Source organism: Octopus sinensis, linkage group LG10 (genome assembly GCF_006345805.1).
Source record: "Octopus sinensis linkage group LG10, ASM634580v1, whole genome shotgun sequence".
In the NCBI taxonomy this organism is placed as follows: domain Eukaryota; kingdom Metazoa; phylum Mollusca; class Cephalopoda; order Octopoda; family Octopodidae; genus Octopus; species Octopus sinensis.
The window spans coordinates 69895892-69906393 of NC_043006.1; the positions used below are offsets into that span (position 1 = coordinate 69895892).

The window sequence follows — 10502 nt, forward strand, 5'->3', positions numbered from 1 at the left end:
CTAATGACTTCAAGTTCTTGGTATAAGGCCAGCAATTTCGTGGACATTTTTACTGGTATTTGTTTCATCAACCCCGAAAGGATGAAAGGCAATGTCGATGTCAGCGACATTTGAACTCAGGACTTAAAGACGGAAGAAGTGCCGCTTAGTATTTTGTGCAGCGTGCTAACTATACTGCCAGTTCGCCGCCCTGCCTTTCAACCTAATTTGTACGATATACTCGGCTAAGATGTAAACGAACAGATATAAGTAAAGACAAATAACAATTGCTATACATTTGTTAAGCCACTTGACCCACATCTTCTGAGTTCACCTCCAGAATTTACAAGCATAAAAAAAGAGCGTGGAGAGTGGAGAAAATACAGTTGTAATAAAACCTGCAATGAAATACTCTCCCCGTATCTGGAACAGTGTTGCGGACAAAACATTCTAGTACATATCTCCCACAAAAACTAAGATTTGGGGGAATGTGGTCTGAGATGACATTATAGTATGTTTCTTTTCTATTTTCGTATGTTGGTATAACCGGTGTGCTCCTGAAAAAAAATATGGTCAGATTGTCACACTCTACCTTTTATGTGATAAGAAACAAAAATTATGGTCAGAATATCTAGTGAGGACCTCAACTAAACAGAGGCGATGGATTCTCCGTCTACTTCGACGATTGCTATTCAGTTGTTCTATTAGATTAGCAACTAAGTTCCCGTCGTTTTTAAAATTTTAATTTTTAAAAAGATTTAATAAAAAATAATAACTAATTAATCAATAATATATTCACCTTTGTTGTTTACAACTTCTTCCCAACATTAAACAAGATTTTCAGTACCTCGTTATTAGAAATCACCCGATTTCGACACGAAAAATTGATCCAACCAAGCTCTCAATTCTGCATCAGAATTGAACAAAACTCCGCACATAGCATTTGAAAGAGATCGAAAGAGGTGGAAATCCGTTGGTGCCAAATCAGGAGAGTACGGTGGGTATGGCAGCACTTCCCAGCCATCCGTTTGAATGGCTTCCTTGGTCATATTGGCGATATGAGGGCGGGCGTTGTCGTGCAGCAGAACTCCATGCTGATGATTAGGTCTTTTCTCTTGAATAGCCGTGTTGAGGCGTTCCATCTGTATAACCATTTGGTTCCGTTCAAGCAATTCGTAATGAATAATCCCTTCCCATTCCCACAATATGCACAACATCGTTTTACGCGGATGAAGATCTTATTTTACGCGCGGTGTCGCTTGTTTACCGGGGCATCGGTTGTCAAGCGATGTTAGGGGGACAACAACACACACACACACACACACATACACACATACACACACACACACACATACACACACACAGACACACATACAGACATACACAGACACAGACACACAGACACACACAGACACACACACATATATATACGTCGGGATTCTTTCAGTTTCCGCCTACCAAGTCCACTCACAAGGCTTTGGTCGGCCCGAGGCTTTAGTAGAAGACACTTGCCCAAGGTGCCATGCAGTGAGACTGAACTCGGAACCGTGTGGTTCGTAAGCAAGCTACTTACCACACAGCCACTCCTACGCCTTTAAATGTGTGACGCTTACAGCACCTAAGTTTCCAAAGCGCTCACCCATCTAATTACTAACTAGGCTCGACGTTGCTTAACTCCTGTGATCGGACGAGAACCGATGCTTTCAACGTGATATGGCCTTGCCAGCTGAGTGCATTGGAGCAATGTAAAATGAAGTGTTTTGATCAAGAACACTGTATAGCCCGGTTCAGAAATCGAGACCACAATCTTACGATCATGAGTTCAACTCCTTAACCACTAAACCACGTGCCTCCACTATAAAAAAAAAAACTGCTTGCTCGTTGCAGGCGGGGCTGTGTGGTAAAAAGCTTGTTTCCCAACCACATGGTTCCGGATTCAATCCCATGAGCGGCACTTTTGTGCAGGTGTTTTCTACTATAGCTTTAGGCTGACTAAAGCTCCGTGAGTGGATTTGGTAGACAAAAACTAAAAGAAGCCCATCGTAGATTTGTGTGTGTGTGTGTGTGTGTGTGTGTGTGTGTGTGTGTGTATCTGTGTTTGTGTGTCACCACCGCTAGACAACCGTTGTTGGTGTGTTTCCATCTCAGTGACCTAGCGGTTCGGTGATAGAATAAAAGTACTGGCCGTCGTGTAATGACCGCAAAAAAGTAAAAGATGAAAGATAAGTGGCTGAGTATTCCGCATGCATGTCTACCCTTCAGGTTATTTCTCAGGCCCAACATCATGATTACTATATGATCATGTTGGCCTTTCCAAACACAGACAAAATCCAACAGTTCCCGATCTGTTTCCACCAGTCCAATCTCGTCCACATAGCTTGAGTCAATACAGCGATACAATAAAAACACGCAGAGTACTTGAGCCCGGGGTCTCATGAATATCAAGCGAACTTCTAAACCAATCAGCCACGACAGCTTCCCTAACTAAGGTACGTTATATATGGAGCTGTAAATCAGTGGATTGCACCTCACTGTTTGCATCATTGTATCACGGTCGAATCAGAGTTATATCATCAATATCAACAACAGCAACAACAATTAACCATATTTGACTTCATCTTCAAAATATGATCCCCTCTCCCGAGCCATACCTGTAGAGCTTATCCCGAACGGGTACCACTTCTCGATAGCACTGCCAGGGATCTCTGGAAGTTGTCCATAGGTCCCGGCCCGAAAGTCGTCTTGAACAGGCGGGTCAGGTATTCCTCGTCGACGCATAGTTTCGCCCCGAGATAGTCGTCGCTCCTCCCCTACACTAATCCCCTGTAAAATGCTTTGGTTTTGTTGAAGTCGCTCAAGGTCGATCCGGGACGGTAGAGTTGCTTGAGAGCAACGCGACACTCGCGGTGCCATTCACCCTTACTCGGACTAAGATAGATAGATAGATAGATAGATAGATAGATAGATAGATAGATAGATAGATAGATAGATAGATAGATAGATAGAAAGTTAGGTAGGTAGGTAGTTAGGTAGGTAGGTAGGTAGGTAGGTAGGTAGGTAGGTAGGTAGGTAGGTATGTAGGCAGGCAGGTGGTAGGTAGGTGGTAGGTAGGTAGGTAGGTATGTAGGTAGGTAGGTAGGTAGGTAGGTAGGTAGGTAGAGAGGGAGGGAGGAGGGAGGGAGGTGGTAGGGAGGGAGGTAGATAGGTAAGTAGGTAGGTAGGTAGATAGGTAGATAGATAGATACATACATACATACATACATACATATATACATTCATACGCACATACATGCAGACAGACACACAGATAGACAGACAGACACACAGACAGACAGATAGATGATAGATCGTGAGAGGAGAAATACATCCTCGTTAAGTAAACTGGATCTTTCATTACTGAGGTGTAAAAGCCGACATAAAATCTGTTGCTGCTCTAATTTAACGCCTCCATAATGGAATATTGAATTGACCAATGGGAAGCGTCGTTTCTCTGCTTCTGTCATTTACTTGTCACCTTTATACTATTGTTCTAGTTTCGACACGAAAGACATAGCAGGATGTAAATGCGCACACAGAGACTCTTTTTAAAGATTGCTCGTTCAACCAAATAATTTATTTATATATATATATATATTATATATATATATATATATATATATATTATATATATATATATATATATATATATATGTGTGTGTGTGTGTGTGTGTGTGTGTGTGTGTATAATATATAATATATGTATGTATATATATATATATATATATATATATGTATATATATATATATATGTATAATAATAACAATAATAATAATAATAATAATAATAATAAAAAATATTAGTCTTTTACTCTGTTGTTCCAGTCACTTGACTGTGGCCATGCTGGAGCACCGCCTTTAGACGAACAAATCGACCCCAGGACTTATGCTTTGTAAGGCTAGTACTTATTCTATCGATCTCATTTATCGAACCGCAAAGTTAAGTGGACGTAAACACATCAACAACGGTTGGCAATTCATGGTGGTGGGGATAAACACAGTCATGTGTGTGTGTGTGTGTGTGTGTGTGTGGTGTGTGTGTGTGTGTGTGTGTGTGTTAGTGTGTGTTAGTGTGTGTTTACGACGGGCTTCAGTTTTCGTCTACTAAATCTAAGGCTTTGCTCGGCTCGAGGCTATTGTAGAAGACACTTGCCCAAGGTGCCATGCAGTGGGATTGAACCCAGAACCGTGTGGTTGGAATGCAAGCTTCTTGCCACCCAGCCACTCCTGTCTATATGTATTTAGATACACACACACACATATATATATATAGATACATACACACTCATATAAATATATTTATATGTATTCATATACCTATAAATATATATGAGTGGAGATAGCTTTCGTCACTAGCTGGTGACAGTCTCACACTGAGGACGGATAACATTCAGAAACCTAGATCTGTAAGTATCACGTAAGGCTAGATATAGAAGCGATGACCTCACTTGCAAATACTATATACGGACACAAACTGTGTGTCGTTAGCAAACTTGAACAGATTTTTCCTGGGACTAAAACAAAAGTAACATCGTCCTTTACAGGACTGCCACGTTATGTTGACATATAAACATTACTATCTATCCCTATATATATATATATATATTATATATATATATATATATATATATATATATATATATATATATATATATATATATATATATAGTATAATTAATGCAAAAACTAAATTCTGTGTGTCAGTGTGTCACACTTCGACCTCCTTTCTCACTATTCATTGACGCTTCTACTATTGCTCATGTTGAGGTGAGAGTAATAGTAGGCATAGGGAGAGTGAGGGCGGTGGCGAAGACAAAGAGAGGGAGAGAACGGGAAACAAAGAAATTTAGGGAGAGTTGATGATGTTTTATTAAAAGTAGTAGTGTTAATGGGGTTAGTGGTAGTAATAATAAGAAAGAGAGAGGGAAATGGGGGTATGTTAGTGAAAGAGGGGCTGACCACTGAATTAACATGCTAAAATTACATACTGAACGAACACAAACATTTACCCTTTTTGTGATGGTAACTGGGTGATAGTAATAGCATGAGCTGTAATCGTGATAAAGGCGGAGACGGCGCTGATGATGGTAGTGGTGGTGGGGTTGAGGGTGGTAACCGAGGCGATGAAGGATGAAGCGATGTGAAAGACAGTGATGATGGTGATGGAGGGGAAGGCGACGAAGTCAAAGGTATTGATGGTGGTAGCGTCAGAAGTCTGAATGGTGTGTGTATGACAGATGTGGTGACGATGGTGGTGGTACTATTGTTTCTCATGCAGCTTTGCAATAAGTTCCAAGTCAACCAATTATATGAATGTTTTGATGAAAATTTTTCATTGCTTGAAAAATATAGTTGAAGTTTAATAAAATTTAATACGTACTCAATGCATGAAGTACCATTGTTGGGCCTAAAGCCCAATAAAGAGTCCCTTCACAGGAGCTAGCTTAAAAGCCTCCTGATAAGCCGGCTTTTAAGCTAGTATATACATATACATACATACATACATACATACATACATACATACATACATACATACATACACATAGATAGATAGATAGATAGATAGATAGATAGATAGATAGATAGATAGATAGATAGATAGATAGATAGATAGATAGATATAGATATATACATAGAGAGAGTGAGAAAGAGAGAGACAAGCAGACAGACAGACACATAGACAGAAGGCAGAGACAGAGAGACAGAAAGAGAGAATGAGACAAAGAGAGAGAGAGAGAGAAGTACCGGTATGTTAAACAAAAATTCTTGATACCTTAAAATTGTAACCGTCGCAAGAGAATATACCACAATAGCCAAATCGCAATTATAGAAGGGAAGATTAATCTCAAGATACAAAATGTTTCTAAAACTGACGTTCGCTGCTTTACGTCAAACGAAAAAGACAGAAGAGCTCAATACATATTATTGAGGAAATGGTGAATCCCGAGTAGTGGGGTGACTGGCGTTAGGAATGGAGTCCAGCCGTAGAAACTATACCAGAACAGAGAATGAAGCCTGGTGTGGACCCTGGGCTTACCAGGTCCAATCAAAGCGTTCAACTTATCCCAAGACGGAAAACGGACGTTAAATTATAGTCATAATGATGATGATGATGACGATGATGATATATTTACAGTAAAATCATGTGACTACAGTTAAAACCTCTAGCTCTTCTCCTCAGACTTATTTGGGATTCTAACTCTGCAGCGTCCAGTGAATTAATCGACATATTGAGTTATCTCCTTTTGTGGTCACAGGATCTTTAGTTTTCCAGAAACCCTCAAACCTAAAACGTTTCGAAATTGATATATAATTGTACACACACATACGCACACAAACAAACAAAAAGACAGACAAATGCGCGCGCGTTCACACACAAGCACACACGCATTTCCTTTTAGTAGTATAGTTTTAATAACTTCGTTTTTGTCATCTCACCTACTTGCGTAATTATCTTGTTTCAACAGTTCATGAAACATTACTAATAACAGTTAGGGAAATATAACTTTCCTATTTTGTATTCATGTCCCAGAGAGACAAAACAGCAGTAGTTTGCGACCCTAAAACTTTCATCTTGACAAACTTGAAACATTCGTTCCATTAGAGTAATTGCAAAAACCCAGAAATAACTCTTTAACCACTTACCATATTCTTCTAAATTACTCGATCACAACCAACAAATTACTATCAAAACGTTCTCTTAATTAGGTTCATTAATTGTGTTATTATGAATATTTTTCTCCTAAATTGTTTTTCGCCATTATCTTTTTTTTTTTTTTTTTTGTATACGTTCAGCTATCACAAATATTCCTCGACTTTGTTTCGGAGTATTTTTTATATTCCTCTCATAAGAGATTTGGTATACTCCGAATAAGTAACAAATATTCCGTCGATTATATTTCGGTGTATATTTATATTCTTGGCATAAGACATTATTTATACTCCGAATAAGTAACAAATATTCCGTCGACTTTATTTAGTGTATTTTTTTATATTCCTAGCATATATGATTATTTATACTCCGAATGAGTAACAAATATTCCGTCGACTTTCTTTCAGTGTATTTTTTTATATTCCTAGCATATATGATTATTTATACTCCGAATAAGTAACAAATATTCCGTCGACTTTCTTTCAGTGTATTTTGTTTATATTCCTAGCATATATGATTATTTATACTCCGAATGAGTAACAAATATTCCGTCGACTTTCTTTCAGTGTATTTTTTTATATTCCTAGCATATATGATTATTTATACTCCGAATGAGTAACAAATATTCCGTCGACTTTCTTTCAGTGTATTTTTTTATATTCCTAGCATATATGATTATTTATACTCCGAATAAGTAACAAATATTCCGTCGACTTTATTTCAGTGTATTTTTTTTATATTCCTAGCATATATGATTATTTATACTCCGAATGAGTAACAAATATTCCGTCGACTTTCTTTCAGTGTATTTTTTTATATTCCTAGCATATATGATTATTTATAATCCGAATGAGTAACAAATATTCCGTCGACTTTATTTCAGTGTATTTTTTTATATTCCTAGCATATATGATTATTTATACTCCGAATGAGTAACAAATATTCCGTCGACTTTCTTTCAGTGTATTTTTTTATATTCCTAGCATATATGATTATTTATACTCCGAATGAGTAACAAATATTCCGTCGACTTTATTTCAGTGTATTTTTTTATATTCCTAGCATATATGATTATTTATACTCCGAATGAGTAACAAATATTCCGTCGACTTTCTTTCAGTGTATTTTTTTATATTCCTAGCATATATGATTATTTATACTCCGAATGAGTAACAAATATTCCGTCGACTTTATTTCAGTGTATTTTTTTATATTCCTAGCATATATGATTATTTATACTCCGAATGAGTAACAAATATTCCGTCGACTTTCTTTCAGTGTATTTTTTTATATTCCTAGCATATATGATTATTTATACTCCGAATAAGTAACAAATATTCCGTCGACTTTATTTCAGTGTATTTTTTTTATATTCCTAGCATATATGATTATTTATACTCCGAATGAGTAACAAATATTCCGTCGACTTTCTTTCAGTGTATTTTTTTATATTCCTAGCATATATGATTATTTATACTCCGAATGAGTAACAAATATTCCGTCGACTTTCTTTCAGTGTATTTTTTTATATTCCTAGCATATATGATTATTTATACTCCGAATGAGTAACAAATATTCCGTCGACTTTCTTTCAGTGTATTTTTTTTATATTCCTAGCATATATGATTATTTATACTCCGAATAAGTAACAAATATTCCGTCGAATTTATTTCAGTGTATTTTTTATATTCCTCGCGTAAAAGATTATTTATACTCCGAATAGGTAACAAATATTCCGTCGATAGCATTTCAGTGTATTTTTCATTTTCCTATCATAACAGATTAATTATACTCCGAATAAGTAACTGGTCTCTACTTTTTCTATGACATCTCTATTTTAGTCCATGTTTGTTCAGTCAAATCTGCCCCATTTTTCATAGCTTTTATTCCAGTATTATTTCATTCGTACTGTCGTGTTATGATTTATGTTTTCCAATTTATAATTCTTCGGCAATCAACACAAATAACTAATGATGGCTTAAACTCATACATTATTAATTTGACACAATATTCAGAAGACCGGCCACATTCTAACATAAACATGATTTATTTTACTCTTTGTACTCTCCACCAAATATATTGCTTCTGTGTTAGTCAACTAAAAGATAGAAATTAGACCAAATATGTTAACTTCCAAATTTGATTTAAATACAAGCTTATATATATGTACGTACTCTAATATATGCACACATACGCACACAAACTCACACGCAGAGACACACGTATACAGATGTTGACGCTAGGTGGTTTTCTTCTCTCGAGTATCTGCTTCAACTCTTAAAAATGGGCGCACACTATCTTAGGACCAGTGAACACCTTAACAGAATATAAATGTCTCAACCTATTCAATATAAACAATATAATATGAGAACAGCAGCATAAAAACTAAATAAACGCACCAAACAATAATTAAACAATGCCAAGGAATGTAGAACTGATAAACTCAGTCATACAACTTCATTAGAACAAAAGAAAAAGACTTTTGCGTGGAAATTGTCCAAAAACAAATATAGCCTGCGACATAATAGTAACACAAGAAAAGGAAAACTACATCAGAACAACCAGTAGAACCTTCAAAGATCGATGCATACAACACATGCATATATATTAAGCTGTAAACATAACAAGCAAGAATTACAAAATCCCTATATAACAAATGTGGGAGTTAAAAGAACAGGATAAAAGCAAGCATCAAATGGGAAATAGAAGTCTGTGTTCTATAGTACAGAAATAGTTCAGAATCCTGCAATGTGTGTATCAGGGAAAATACAAAATAATCATACAAAATAAGTGTACACTAAGCAAGAATAACGAGATCATGTCATGCTACAGACACTAAAATAATCTCATCTCCAAAAGATGGTCGGAACCACAAATAAGACAAAAAATATCGGCGAACGCCACACACACTCACACACTCAGACACACATGTATTCACTTTCACGCACACACAGCCATATACACAGATACTCTCACATGCACACTTGTTACAAAGAAACAATGACATTCACAAAAATCAAACCGTAATAGCGAAATCACATTATGCGTAGGATAAACTACCACGAACGCGCGCGCGCACACACACACCTCCTATTCATAGGCGCAAAGGCATAAGTAAGAGCAAACACTGATCACAAACTGACATCGACGCATATAAACGAACATTAACAAATTCACTGAAGCAAATATAATGATATACAAAATAAAATTCGAATGTACACATACATCAAAACACCCGAAACACTCTGGTGATCAAAACGAAATGCAAAGACACACACACACACAACACACACACACACACACACACAAAGAGGTTAGCAAAAATGACCAGAATAATTCACTCTAGTTTCAGTGCTGATGCCAACACTCATTAATACGATACAAAATGCTCCAAACAAGAAAAATGTATAAATTTATACACATCAGTTTTCTTTGAAAGAAATATTCAGTCGTAGAAGTCATGCTAAAATTTAAATGTAAGCGTGAGATGTGATCTTACATCCATATTTGATGACAGTAACTTAGAATAAAACCGATGCGGATCGGTAGTGCCCGGTCTAAACCTGCAACATGTAGCATATATATATATATATATATATATATATATATATATAATATATATATATATATATATATTTATCACCGTAAAACGTTGGAGTGTACATACATATACACATATACACACACACACACATATATATATATATGCATGCTTGTAAGTGTATATATAAAACACTTATACCTACATACTCACACACACACACATATACAAATACATACATATATATATGTATATATATGTATATATATATATATATATATATATATATATATA

At 36.2% G+C, this 10502-nt stretch overlaps 1 pseudogene; it reads right to left on the reverse strand.

The window, feature by feature from the left end:
* Nucleotides 1–1585: 1585 nt before the first annotated feature.
* On the reverse strand, nt 1586–1706 carry LOC115216890 (annotated as a pseudogene).
* Between the last annotated feature and the right edge of the window lie 8796 nt (nt 1707–10502).